This window comes from Neolamprologus multifasciatus, chromosome 20 (genome assembly GCF_963576455.1).
Source record: "Neolamprologus multifasciatus chromosome 20, fNeoMul1.2, whole genome shotgun sequence".
NCBI classification, from domain to species: Eukaryota; Metazoa; Chordata; class Actinopteri; order Cichliformes; family Cichlidae; genus Neolamprologus; species Neolamprologus multifasciatus.
The window spans coordinates 18816901-18829890 of record NC_140458.1 but is presented as its reverse complement, the minus strand read 5'-3'; the positions used below and the strand labels follow the sequence as shown (position 1 = coordinate 18829890).

The following is a 12990-nucleotide window of genomic DNA, read 5'->3' as shown; positions in this document are numbered from 1 at the left end:
ATTTTAAAGGATTTAGGGCTTATAGATGTTTGGAGAGATTTAAATCCCATAAAACAGGATTATACTTTTCTCTCTAACCTGCATTCATTCTATTCTAGATTGGACTATTTTTTATGTTCCAAAAAGACCTTAACAGTGTGGATAACTGTAGTATAGGAGTGATGGATTTATCGGACCAATTATAGCATCCTTCCATGCAATTGCGTTTGTCCCTAACCACCGGAAACCCTCACGTTAACTTTTATTGAGTGGAAAAAAGTTAGCATTCATCCTTCAGCTGCACTGTGCTAATGTTATGCTAACATAGCTGTTTTGCTAGCGATCACATAGGACATCATTATATACCGGCTAGTCCAACTTCAGTAACCCTACAAAAGTCACTGCTGTTTAGTTTTCTGTCTTAATTTATTTTGGAAGTGATAGCGTTTTAATTTTTTCAGAAATCATTCAGTCAGAACATGGCATATGATGTTTAGGTGGAAACTAGCGAGCTAAATTCCTGCTAACTTCTAACTCCGTTGAATTTAATATATTCTGTTTTCATGGATGCCTGGATGTTAAACTTAATTGTTACACCTGGTAAAGCAGCAACACTGATCATTTTATTAAAGATGAAAGAATTTAGACGGTTTTTAACTCTCAGTGATGCCGCAGTGTTCGTTTGACTTTGGGACCTGAAGCAGACAGAGTTTTAGACCCAGATTACTCCGCAAGGCTCCTGACTACGGCAGCCGTAATGCTCCGGCAATCCATTAAGCGGTGCGCCTTCATAGCTTACCAAAGTCGTACTAAAACATTTTTTGACAGATTTCTGTCGAGGTCAGTAAGCACAACTAGAATTCATACATAAGGAACACTGTTGATTTTTGAGGAAATTAAAGGATTTTAAGTGTGCCTTATAGTGTGTAAAATACGTTATACAGAAGAAAAGAATATATCACGATATATATTGTTACCACACATGCTTCAAATTATACCGTGATATGGATTATAGGCCATATCACCCAGCCCTACTATGAGACAAGAGGGCAATCAGCAAAACTATTAGCCTATAAGTAAAAAAAAACAATTAGAAAAGATAATTTACAAAATGAAAGAACCTCAAAAGAACAGTATACTGTATAAATTGGAAGACATCCAGCTAGCTTTTCTAACATTCTACAAAGAACTATATGCACAATCTAGAGTAGATGATAAATGTATGATATCCTACCTGGACTCACTCAACTTACCAAAGGTGACTGAAAATCAAAATGCAAACTTAATCAACAAAATATTCGAAATTGAAATTAAGAAGGCTATCTCAAACTCAAAACCAAATAAATCACCAGGACCGGATAGATTTCCAACATTACATATAATTGACTATGTAGTTAAAAATAAAAATCATAGGGTTCTTATTAGTTTAGATGCCAAAAAGGCTTTTGATCAGTTTAATTGGGAATTTTTATATAAAGTTCTGGGGAAGTTCGGGTTTCATCAGTCATGGTCATTCACGCATTATATAGCTTCCCAAGGGCAAGAATTAAAGTTAATGGGGCACTTCGAAATCTTTTGATCTACAGCAGGGGTAGGCAACCTTTTTGATGATGAGTGCCATCTAAAATTTCCTCTGAAGTCAATGTGCCATATAATTGCATTAGCAATAAATTTAATAACGCTCTATATTAACAGTTACACACTATATAGAACAACTTTATATAACAGCTATCAGCAAATGGTTATCAGCTATCTTGAAACAAAAAAAGACACTTTTTATCCATAACAAGAACTCCATAACAGCAAATGAACTGTACAACAGAAAATGCAAATGCTATTTATGGTCTCCTCACAACAATGGTCTCGGAGTGTCCAGGGTTCAGACTACCTGATGACACTCATGTGAGAGAAAATCTGCTCACACAGACATGTAGAGCCAAATACTGCCAATAAAGGCCTCTGCAATGTTCTGAAGACAGTTAAACTTGTCAGGTAGTGATGTCCAGCAGGAGAAAATGCAAGTTCCATGAACACGCACAGCTGTGGATTCCAGCTGCGTCTGTAGTACTGCAAACTTTGACCCCCACAGAGTCGAGCTTTTCAGTTCAATCAGCTGCATTTCAATGTCCTCTGTGTCCAGGCAGTTAATGCGAGACAAACCCATCTGCTCATTAAACCTTTCTGGTTTGATTAGAAAATAAAACATTGGCTTCATGTCACAAGTTAAATTTTCCGGATAGGCCATGAGAGGGTGAAGACGTGTGTGCCAGCAGCTCCTGCACCTGATTTGATGAAATTGTGATAATCATCAAAGTAATACATTTTTCTCCTACAAAGTAATACAGGGGTTGTGAAGAGTTCATTCTTCTCCAAATGCCACCAAAAAAAACAAATCCAAAGCAAGCGGTGACCGAAACGACCGACTTTGGCGTGGCCTCGGCTGATAATGACGGTGTTAAAACCGGCACGCCAGCCATCTCCGCATTTGAGGAGTATACACAAGGTAACAAACAAGTGCTGTCAGCGATTGCTTCTTTGGACACCAAGATAACTCAAATGAAAGCAGACATTTGTGATACCCTATGCGGGGAAATTGCAACGCTGAGGGCTGAAAATGATGAGACCATCTCAGCTTTGAGAACCGTAATGGAAAACCATAATGTCCAGCTGAAAGATTTATCAGAATCGGCGACAAATACTTCAAACTCCGTGGTGAAATTAGAAGAAAAAGTCAAACAACTTTCTAACAAAGTGGAACAATTGTCTGAAAAATGCATTGACCTGGAAGGGCGTTCAAAGAGGAACAATATAAGGTTAGCCGGGGTACCTGAAGGCAGAGAAAATGGACAGCGTGTTAGAAATTTTGTGACAAAGCTGTTACGAGATCTATTGGACCTGGATGAAACTCTGCTGTTGGACCGAGCACACAGAGTCCTGCGAGCGACCCCAGAAGATGAAGCCCCGCCACGACACTTGATCGCGAGGATACATTACTACCACACCATGGAAGAAATACTACGAAAAGTTTCTACCAGAAAGAATCTGAAGTTTGGAGATATTCACGTTCAGATTTTCCGTGATCTACCTCGGGCAGTGGTAAAACGACGTGCTGCGTTTACTCCAGTAAGAAACCTGCTTCGAGACCAACCCGGAGTCAGATATGGACTTCCATACCCTGCTAAACTCAGGGTGACATACAATGGTATGGAGCTGGTGTTTACGGATCCTAACGAAGCACGCCGCTACGCACAAGAAAAATTTGGATCTTAAAAAGGACGGCATAAGGTAGATAAATCAGAGCTCAGCCTCTGGCCTAGTGACACGTATTTACTTTGATGTAAAGAGACTATAACTTGTTATGGAGCTACATTGGATAGAGGAAGTTTTGAGATAAAGTATTTTGGTAAGCTCAGTTTTTGTTATAGCATCCCTTTAGATTTTTTGTTTTCGTTTTTGTTTTTTTTTTCATCTGGGAATGCATGGATGGGGATGCATCGCTTACGTATTTGTCTTATTTTGTTATGGTTATACATGGGTAGGGCGGTGGGGGGCCAGGGTTGGGGCCCATATCTTGACTGCATAAGTATGGAAAGTACTAGAATTAAGCCGCCTTAATTTATTCAAATGCAAGACAATGGAAATGTAAAGAATGTGGATTTAACCTTTTGTACATGGAATGTCAAAGGTGTAAATGAGCCTGTTAAGAGAGGCAAAGTGTTATCACACTTGAAATCTCTTAACGCGGATATTATTTTTTTACAAGAAACTCATCTGAAAAATGCGGCTCACAATAAACTTAGGTGTAGATGGATTAAACAGGTGTATTATTCAACATTTTCCGCTAAAACTAGAGGGGTAGCTATATTAATTAAGAAAGATACCCTGTTCAAGCATACTTCAACCATAGCTGACAAGAATGGTAGATATGTATTAGTGACCAGGGAGCTGCTCGCTACTCCGATTACCCTACTGAACATTTATGGGCCTAACCATGATCATCCAGAGTTCTGCAGAAAGGTTTTCAGCTTAATTCCGGATATACCTAATGGTAATTTAATAAGTGGAGGTGATTTCAACTTAGTGTTAGACCCATACTTAGATAAATCCCTCTCCAAAAGAACTACATCGTGTAAAGGTAGCAACTTTATCAAAACATACATGAACAATATGAATATCTGTGATGTGTGGAGAGCTTTAAATCCATCAGGCAGAGAGTATTCCTTCCACTCTCCTGCACATAACAGTTATTCAAGGATTGACTATTTTTTGGTGGACGGAAAAATGCTCTCCCTAGTTCCTAATGTAACCAACCACAATATTATTATTTCTGATCATTGCCCTGTCACCTGCTCCTTCTCACTTAGTAATCTCACTAAAGCATACAGGAATTGGAGATTCGACCCACAACTACTGAGCGATTTAAAATTTCAACAGTATATAAGTTCTCAGACCTCTTTATTCTTCGATATAAACGATAATGCCGAGACCTCACCGGACATATTATGGTAAACGTTTAAAGCTTATATTAGGGGGTCCATAATATCATATCAAGCTTCACGGAATAAAAATAATAAACTAGAACAGTTAAAATTAGAAAAAATAATCCATGATTTGGACGCTAACAATGCAAAGGCTCCCTCTTTAGATAAGTACAACACTATTTGTGCATTAAAATATAAACTAAACCAGATATTAACTAGCAATATTAATAGAGTGTTCATTTTTGTAAGACAGAAGTATTTTGAATTTGGGGATAAACCACACAAGTTGTTAGCTAGACAACTAAAGAAGTTAGAAAATGACAGAACGATTCACAAAATTAGATCACGTAATGGAAACCTGGTCACATCGCATAAAGATATTAATGATAACTTTAGACAGTTTTATGAATCTCTTTATACCTCTCATCTTACTGCAGGGCCTAAAGATATGCAGGATTTTTTAGATAAGTGTGATCTTCCTGTGTTAGATCAGATGAATCGCAATATTTTGAATGCCAAGATTACAACTGAAGAAATCACTAAATCTATTGGTTTATTAAAAAATGACAAGAGTCTAGGTCCAGATGGGTTAGGGAATGAATTCTACAAACACTTCAAGATTAAACTTGTTCCATATCTATCTAAACTGTACAACCATCCATACAAAGTGGGCACCCTACCACCAACTTTGAATGAAGCAATTATTACAGTACTCCCAAAAAAAAAAGTCTTGGAGGAAGTGGGATCATACAGACCTATTTCTTTATTAAACTCAGATCAAAAAATCCTGGCTAAAATACTAGCGAGTAGACTTAATACGATAATAGATAAACTGGTACATCCAGACCAAACAGGCTTCATACCAGACAGGAATTATTTTTATAATCTCAGACGTTTATTTAATATAATTTATTCCCCCAAGGTGCAACAGGACCTACTTGTACTTAGCTTAGATGCCAAAAAGGCATTTGATCATGTGGAGTGGTCCTATCTTTTTGCTGTTTTAGAGAAATTTCAACTGGGACAAGATTTCATTTCTTGGATAAAACTACTCCACAAGAACCCCACAGCCAGAATTCTTACAAATCAAACATTATCAACTCAGTTTAAGCTCAGCAGAGGGACAAGACAGGGATGTGTTCTTAGTCCATTATTGTTTGCTCTGGCTCTGGAACCCCTGGCACAGACAATTCGAACTCACCCTGATATACATGGTCATGACACAGTATACACTTCTAATACTATATCGCTTTATGCTGACGACATTTTACTATACATAACAAAACCCCTAACTTCCCTCCCAGCAATCCTCTCCGTTATTGACAAATTTAGTACCTTCGCCAGCTACAAGATCAACTGGGGAAAAAGTGAAGTATTGGCCATCAAATTAGAAAGCAAAGAATGGCTTACATCCCTCCCATTTAAAATAACATACGAAAAAATTACATATTTGGGCATCACAATAACAAAAAGATACAGTTCCCTAATGAAAGAAAATTTTCTCCCTCTACTGGAGAAACTTAAAAACAACATCCAGTATTGGAGGACACTCCCTATCTCATTGATAGGGAGAGTGAACTCAATAAGAATGGTATTTCTCCCGCAGTATTTGTATTTGGTCCAAAATATTCCAATTTTCTTGCCCAAATCTTTTTTCAAAAAGTTTGATGCCATCATTATGCCGTTTATATGGAACTACAAAACACATAGAATAAAAAAAGACCACCTATGTAAACACGGATCCCTTGGAGGGTTTACACTACCTAATTTCATGCATTATTATTGGGCATCAAATTTAAGAATAATTTCCTTTTTATTGGATGATACAGCGCTACTCCCCCATGGCCTGCAGATGGAGCCGGAGGATTGCCTTCCTTATTGTGTTGGTGGAATATTACTCTCTCCTACTCCCTTGACAAACGCACACTATAATTCCAACCCAGTGATTCACACCACCTTGCAAATCTGGAGACAAATAATTAAGCACTTTAAATTGAAAACACTATCAATGTGTACACCTATTACAGCTAACCCCTCTTTCCTTCCATCATGTGCAGACAGAGCTTTCATCGTGTGGCAAGAATTGGGAATTTGTAAACTAAAAGACTTATACTCAAATGATACCTTCATGTCATTTCAACAATTAAAAGATAGATTTGGATTACCGCATAGCCATTTTTTTTTTAGATATCTTCAATTACGAAACTATATCCGTACATATCTGCCACAGTTTGAAAATGTCATGGCTACTGGACGGACTCACGTGCAGACAGTTCTTTCTTAGAGAACAAAAAGAGATTTATTTACAACAGGGATCACCTCAGTGCTATATATATGTACAGTGAGTTGGGAGGGGGGTCCAGGGCTCCAGGGAGAGAAGGGGGGGGGGGAATCCACACACACGCTTCCTCTTCCACACAGTCACCGCCACAGCTCCTCCGCACACACGCACTCCTCTTCAGCCGCACTCGCTTCAAAACTCCACACACGCTGCCACACCTGGGCAGGTCCCGTGATTTGGTCCAGAAGAGGGATATCTACACACAAGAGTTAAAGTTAGTTCCACAGCAAAATACACACAGGGGATTCTTTTGATAATGCTGAGAGCACGAACTCAAGAGGTTCAACGTTCCAGCGGTGAGCTGCTCTGTGCCACTGCCTTAAATAGCAGCTGGGGAAATCAGCCAGATCAGCAGCAGGTGGACACAATCACACAGGTGCGTGGGCAAAGAGCGAGAGCCCATAACGAGCTCCACCCAGGCAGAGAGGAGGAGGAGAGACAAAGAAAAAACAAAAACGAACAACAACAACAAAACCTGTAGCCAGCGTGAGCCAACCAGAGTCCATGATGCGGGAGATCGTGTAGGCAGGGAGTCCACCAACGACCCGGGCGGGTGGAGGGGGCCTGGAAGGAGGGCACAATGGACTGGAGAGACACGGCTTAATCTGAGACACATGGAAGACATTGTGTATCTTCATGTTGCATGGCAACTTAGGGCGAACAGAAACTGGGTTTATCAAAGCAGCAATTTCAAACGGCCCGATGAAGGTTGAGGTGAGTTTCTTTGATTCGGTATGAACAGGAAGGAAGCGTGTGGACAACCAAACCTTTTGACCGATGGTGTACTCAGGAGCGGGAGTGCGGCGCCGGTCGGCCTGAAGTTTGTTGTGTTCCTTTGTGCGCAGCAAGGCCGCCGGGTGGCCCTCCAAACCCGGCGACACCTACGGAGGTGAAACTGGACCGAAGGGACAAAGTGCCTTCGGTTCCCTGCTCCCTTCCAGAGCAGGGAACAGAGGAGGCTGATACCCCAGGGATGACTCAAACGGAGATTGCCCTGTAGCTGAAGACGTCAGGCTATTGTGGGCATATTCCACCCAGGGCAGTTGGTCGCTCCAGATGGTTTGGTTGGAAGCAACTATGCAGCGCAGAGCGGTCTCCAGCTCCTGGTTGGTGCGCTCAGTTTGTCTCTGTGGGTGGTAACCAGAGGAGAGACTGACCTTGGCTCCTAGCGCCGAGCAGAACTCCTTCCACACACGAGAGGTGAACTGCGGCCCACGATCCGAAACCACGTCCTCTGGGATGCCATGGAGGCGGAACACATGATTCGTGAGATGCCGAGCCGTCTCCAGGGCCGTCGGGAGCTTGGGGAGTGCAACAAAATGGGCAGCTTTCGAAAAGCGGTCAACAATAGTCATTGTAGTGGTGTTACCTGCTGACTGTGGGAGGCCGGTAACAAAATCCACAGCGATATGGGACCACGGCCGAGACGGTGTGGGTAAAGGTTGCAGCAGGCCGGCCGGAGGTTGATGTCCCAGCTTGCTGCGGGCGCAGGTCGAACAGGCAGAGACGTACTCCCGAACGTCCCGTGATAACGTGGGCCACCAGAAATAGCACTGAAGGAAGGTGATCATTCTGTGTACTCCTGGGTGACATGTGAAGGGCAGTGAGAGCCCATTGCAGTATCTGAGACCGAGTGGCTGATGGAACAAAGAGCCGCCCCGCTGGTCCTCCTCCAGGGTCTGGTTCAGCCCGCTGAGCCTCACGAATGGCCGACTCAATTTCCCATGTTATTGTACCAATGGCACAAGGTGCTGGTAGGATAGGCTCAGGGTCCCGCCTCTCCTCAGGCACCGAGAACTGACGTGAAAGGGCGTCTGGCTTCACATTCCGCGAGCCCGGTCTGTAAGAGATTGAAAAGTTAAAACGGGTGAAAAAGAGAGCCCACCTGGCCTGTCGAGCGTTGAGACGTTTTGCTGTTTGTAGGTAAGCCAGGTTTTTGTGGTCTGTCCATACAATGAATGGCTGAGCCGTGCCCTCCAACCAGTGCCTCCATTCCTCCAAGGCCAATTTTATGGCCAAGAGCTCCCGGTCTCCCACGTCATAGTTGCGTTCAGCGGGGGAGAGGTGGCGAGAGAAGAAGGCACAGGGCCGTAGCTTACCCTCTCGCTGTTGTGAGAGCATGGCGCCGACCCCCGAGTTGGAGGCATCCACCTCCACAATGAATTGGAGTCGCAAGTCGGGCTGAGCCAGGATGGGTGCAGTGGTGAATTGGTCCTTGAGCTGTGTGAAGGCTTTTTGGGCTGCCTGATCCCACTGAAAAGAGAACTTAGGAGAGGTTAAGCGGGTCAAAGGCAGAGCGATTTTACTGAAATCCCTAATGAACCGGCGATAAAAATTCGCAAAGCCGAGGAACTGCTGAAGCTTACGGCGATCAGTTGGTTCCGGCCATTCCACTACAGCTTTAATCTTGGCCGGATCCGGTTTGAGGTTACCCAGGTCAATTATGTAACCCAGGAACGATACTGTTTGGACATGAAATTCACATTTCTCCCCTTTTACAAAAAGTCTGTTGTCTAGCAGCCGCTGGAGGACCTGTTTTACATGGGTTACATGTTCGGTTTCAGACTTAGAAAAAATCAGGATGTCGTCCAGATAGACAAAAACGAAACGATCTAAGAAATCTCGGAGCACGTTGTTAACCAACGCTTGGAAGATGGCTGGGGCGTTGGTTAGCCCGAATGGCATCACCAGGTACTCGAAATGACCGAGGTGTGCGTTAAAAGCGGTATTCCACTCATCGCCGTCTCGGAGTCTGACCAGGTGATATGCGTTTCGGAGGTCCAGTTTGCTGAACATGGTGGCCCCTTGAAGGAGTTCGAATGCAGTTGAAAGAAGCGGGAGAGGATATTTATTCTTGACTGTAATTTTGTTCAGCCCCCGGTAATCAATGCAAGGACGTAGCGATTTGTCCTTCTTCTCAACAAAGAAAAACCCAGCCCCTACTGGGGACGAGGAAGGGCGTATTATGCCAGCAACCAAGGATCTGAGATGTACTTCTCCATTGCTTCCCGCTCAGGCTGCGAGATGCTGTACAAGCGGCTCGTAGGTAACGGAGCCCCAGGAAGCAAGTCAATTGTGCAGTCGTATGGCCGGTGGGGGGGTAATGACCTCGCTCTGTCTTTGCAAAATACCTCGGCCAATTCATGATAAACTGGCAGCACAGAGGAGAGGTCTGGTGGTTCCAAAGCTGGGGGTGGTTCGACAGCGGAAGTGAGGGGAGGGGCTGATCTAAGACAGTTCATGTGACACTCCTCCCCCCACCCAGACACGCACTCCATCTTCCAATTTATGCGAGGATTGTGTTGTTGTAACCAGGGGTGACCCAAAACCAAAGGAGCGTGTGGAGCCCGAAACACAAAAAGGCTGATAGTTTCAGAATGATTTCCAGATAATGTGAGGGTAACTGGCTCTGTAACGTGAGTGATGTCCGGCAGGCGCTGTCCCGACAAAGCAGAAACATGAAGAGGGTGTGGCAATGAGTCAGAGACCAAGTTTAAACATTTGGCGAGATTTGAGTCAATGAAGTTTTGTTCAGCGCCGGAGTCTATTAAAGCTGAGAGTGAGAGAGAGTGTGTCATGGTTTGCTTAGTTATCTTGGCTGGCAGCAAAAGACGTGGAGGAGAATCTTGAGAGAGCTCGCCCACCAGTATTCCTACCTTTACTGGCGGGCGCGCCCTTTTGATCGCAACGGGCAGGTAGCCACAAAATGGCCTTTCTTGCCAAAAAACAAGCACTCACCAGAAACCAAACGGCGATAGCACTCAGTGGAATTGACCCGGGAGTGCCCCAATTGCATGGGTTCCTCTTGATCCAACTCCTCCCTTTGCTCACGGAGCTCTGCCTAGGCTTCTCCGGGCGCCGTTTTGGGCTGCCCCGAAGGCTCATGAAAGTTGTAGAGCCGGGAACTCCGTCGTGCACGCAGGCGGCCGTCTACTTTTACACACAAAGTAATTAAAGCATCTAGCGAGGTGGGCAATTCCCGCATGGTTAATTCCTTTAACTCTTCACAAAGATTATTTAGAAGGGTACTTCGTAATGCATCCTCACCCCAGCCAGTCTCTTCAGCCAGAATCTGAAAGTCAATGGAGTAGTCTGCCATACTCCGCTTCCCCTACTTCAGGTTCAGCAACCGATGAGCTGCTGCTTCAGCGCCAGATCCCTTCTCAAAAATGTTTTTAAATTTTGAATTATGTCTGGATTGGCTTTAAGTGCTGCCTGAGCCCACAGCAGTGCACGGTCACGTAACAACTGAACAAAAAATGCAATTCTTGCTCCATCATCTTCAAACAAACGTCTCTGTTGGCGGAAAACAAAGAGCATTGCGTCAAAAATCCTGCACATTTGGACAGCTCACCAGAGAAGGGCTCAGGGGCAGGTAGACGAAGACCTGTGGTGCCTGGTTCCAGAGCAGAGGGGGCTGTTACCTCAGCTGAAGCCGGCTCCACAGCTGGGGCTTCGGCTCCTTGCGGGGCGGGGTGAGCCACCGAGGGTGTTCCTTCCAGCGGTGTAAGCCGAGCCACTGCCTGGGTGAGAGACGCAATCTGGCCTAGCAGGTGTGAGAACATTGCCTCGTGGTGGACCAGTAGCGCCTCCTGTGACGCGAGGGCTCGCTGGACTGGGTCTTGGTCTGCTGAGTCCATATTCTGGCTGGAACATTCTGTCATGGCTACTGGACGGACTCACGCGCAGACAGTTCTTTCTTAGAGAACAAAAAGAGATTTATTTACAACAGGGATCACCTCAGTGCTATATATATGTACAGTGAGTTGGGAGGGGGGTCCAGGGCTCCAGGGAGAGAAGGGGGGGGGGGGGAATCCACACACACGCTTCCTCTTCCACACAGTCACCGCCACAGCTCCTCCGCACACACGCACTCCTCTTCAGCCGCACTCGCTCCAAAACTCCACACACGCTGCCACACCTGGGCAGGTCCCGTGATTTGGTCCAGAAGAGGGATATCTACACACAAGAGTTAAAGTTAGTTCCACAGCAAAATACACACAGGGGATTCTTTTGATAATGCTGAGAGCACGAACTCAGGAGGTTCAACGTTCCAGCGGTGAGCTGCTCTGTGCCACTGCCTTAAATAGCAGCTGGGGAAATCAGCCAGGTCAGCAGCAGGTGGACACAATCACACAGGTGCGTGGGCCAAGAGCGAGAGCCCGTAGCGAGCTCCACCCAGGCAGAGAGGAGGAGGAGAGATAAAGAAAAAACAAAAACGAACAACAACAACAAAACCTGTAGCCAGCGTGAGCCAACCAGAGAGACACGGGGACCGTGACAGAAAACATGCCGTCTGACTTTTTGGATAGATGCCTTAGTGATAGATGGGGGTTTGAACAGAGAATTTCATTATTCTATAACTCAATACAGGAGATGAGTATCGGCGCGGGCATTTTGACTAGAAACCGGCCCACCAGGTACTATAGGAAAAGCGCTGTTGTGACAGTGATGTACACTGTCTTGATGGTATATGTATAATTTCTATACATTTTACGTCAGATAAAAACTTTGGTTGTAAGCTTCAGATAATTATTTAATAAAAGCTAGACACACAATGAGAATAAGAAAGAAAAGTATTTCTTCGTGCCCCCCTCTCCCTGTTAATGCCCTACCTGGCCCCCTGGCAAAAACTTTGCTAGACCCGCCCCTGCACAGTTACCAGCTGTCAGCTACATAGAAAAGGATCCTGGTGTTACTTGTCTCTCAGAAACAGTTCATAACTTCCTTTCAACTCATTCATGTCACCTAAAAGGTAAACCTGTGTAGCACCTCTACTCAGGACCAGTACACTCTCACTTCAAATAGAGACCCTAGACATCTTACTAGGTTCAGAAGGAGGTTTTGTTTTGGAGACTCACAAAATGAGTTGGCTTGGAAGTGAATAACTGGGACCTTTATTGCCTCAGTACCATTTATATACATATACAACACAATAACCCAAATTGCACACTAATAGTGCATTTTAAAGGTGAATACATGTAAAACAAAACAAAATACAGACATTTAAATGGAAGATTTATACTGAACCGTATCAGAGCTCTTTGGAATGAATGAAACAGATTAAAGTTGTGAAGTTTGAATTGTCCAGTCTGAATTGTCCTTTAAAGTCGTTGAAAACCCAAACAGGTGTACTGTAGGGGAATTGTCAGTGTGCAAACCCTATTATCTGGGTAGGAAAAGTAGTGC

The 12990-nt window shown here is 44.2% G+C and overlaps 1 protein-coding gene and 1 long non-coding RNA gene across 5 annotated transcripts in view; both read left to right on the top strand.

Annotated features, from left to right (window-relative positions):
• The window catches only part of LOC146494798 (uncharacterized), a 142961-nt gene that overhangs the window by 41410 nt on the left and 88561 nt on the right, over positions 1 to 12990 (top strand). The gene's annotated exons all lie outside the window — the stretch shown is intronic.
• LOC146494797 (voltage-gated potassium channel subunit beta-1-like) overlaps positions 1 to 12990 on the top strand; it is a 137410-nt gene that overhangs the window by 35859 nt on the left and 88561 nt on the right. The gene's annotated exons all lie outside the window — the stretch shown is intronic.